The sequence below is a fragment of the Silene latifolia genome, chromosome X (assembly GCF_048544455.1).
Source record: "Silene latifolia isolate original U9 population chromosome X, ASM4854445v1, whole genome shotgun sequence".
Classification (NCBI taxonomy): Eukaryota; Viridiplantae; Streptophyta; class Magnoliopsida; order Caryophyllales; family Caryophyllaceae; genus Silene; species Silene latifolia.
In genome coordinates this window covers 53,155,305-53,157,045 of record NC_133537.1, presented here as the reverse complement: position 1 = coordinate 53,157,045, position 1,741 = coordinate 53,155,305, and the positions used below count along the sequence as shown (strand labels likewise).

The 1,741-nt window shown below is 40.1% G+C and overlaps 1 non-coding gene across 1 annotated transcript; it reads right to left on the bottom strand.

Moving 5' to 3' along the window:
• Positions 1 to 1,263: 1,263 nt before the first annotated feature.
• Positions 1,264 to 1,370, bottom strand: LOC141625865 (small nucleolar RNA R71). Its single transcript, XR_012535612.1, has one exon. It is a non-coding gene; the product is annotated as a small nucleolar RNA R71 (small nucleolar RNA).
• Between the last annotated feature and the right edge of the window lie 371 nt (positions 1,371 to 1,741).

Below are 1,741 nucleotides of genomic sequence, written 5' to 3'. Positions count from 1 at the left end.
ACCCATCACCTATCTTTTCAATGAGACTTGTAAGACATAAACCAACTCGAGTCTCATTAGACCATGCATGTTGTTGAGTAGGAAAGACTAAGTCGACTTGTAGGTGTTGTACAATCTAATCGATTCGGCTCCGGGACTCAAACTTTCCTAGGATTGTAAGATATAACCCAACTCAATCCATCACAACAATAATTGCTTGCTTATAATTTGAGAACATGTTTGTATGATCAATTCCCATGATTCCCCTATGACCCCATGATACCCTAGTGCTTTTTATCAATTGTTTACAACCCTTTCAATTCATCTTGCTTATTTATTTTCATTGCTATTTAGTTAGTCACCTTCTACATCAACCCAAATTGTGACACCCCTAAGACACCACCAGTTTCAATAGAAATCTCATCTCAATTCCCGTCCCTTGGGATCCGACCTTTACTTGCCTCTTTACTAATTGTAGAGTTGTTTGTGAAGCTATAAATTGTGTTTTGATTCGGACGTGACCCAACGACAACATCTATTCAATTGTGAACACGAAACGGACCGATCAAAAATGGCGCCGTTGCCGGGGACGGTGTTAACTTGATTTAGATTTTCTTATATTGTTATTAGTTGTGTCTTTCTTTGCCTTGGGGAAGTAAAAATCCTCAAGGTTTGTTCTAATTGTTAACGAGTTGTTTGATATTTTGCATGTCTAGAAGGTCACAAGGTGATTTGTTACCTTTTGATCGTGATATTGAAAGAACTTTAACAAACAATAGGAGATTTGCTAGGAGGAATTTGAGAGGTATTAGTGAGGTTGTGGATATTCAACCAACTATTGAGTTCATCAACCCTTTTGCAAGAGAAGGTGAGGAGAACCCAACACAAAATACCCCACAAAATCAACCCACAATGCCTAAATTTTCATCACATTCCGTACCCACCGAGGAGAACCTACCAAATGGTACTCCCACACCACAACATTTGACCGGAAATTTTATTGCCAAATCCGCCTTTATCCAATTAGTCGAAAGGAGCCAATTTGGGGGGATGCCTAGTGAAGACCCTCATTCTCATATGGAAACCTTTTGTGACTATTGTGATGCGATTTCTCAAACCTGTGTAACTCAAGACCAAATTCGATGGGTCTTATTTCCTTTTTCTCTAATTGACACCGCGAAACAATGGTTGAAGGGCCTTGATAAGGCCATTCTCGGAATTGATTCTTGGAAGAAGTTGGCTCTAGCTTTCTACAAAAAATTCTACCCACCGGAAAAGACTAACATGCTAAGAGCTCAAATTACGGGTTTTAAGCAAAGGGATGAAGAATCTTTGTATGAAGCTTGGGAGCGGTTCAAGGGAATTTGTCGCTCATGTCCTCACCATGGACTTAGCGAGTGGTTCTTGGTACAATAATTTTGGAACGGTCTATATGAAGATTCAAGGAACATTCTCAACATGGGATCAAATGGAATGTTCACCGAAGTTGATGACAATCAAACATGGAACAAGATTGAGGAAATGGCGGTCCATAACTCACAATATAGTAGACCTCGCAAGGCTACTAGAGGAGGAAGGCATGAAGTGGACTCCGTTACTCAATTGGGTGCTCAACTTAGTGCTCACATTGACACAATCAATTTGAAGTTTGAACAAGCTATGGCTAGACTTGAAGAAGCCTCAAAATCACCAAAGCATCATGTTAATGCCATGACGGCATCCTCATCAATCCCAAGTGGGATATGTGAGAATTGTGGAACTT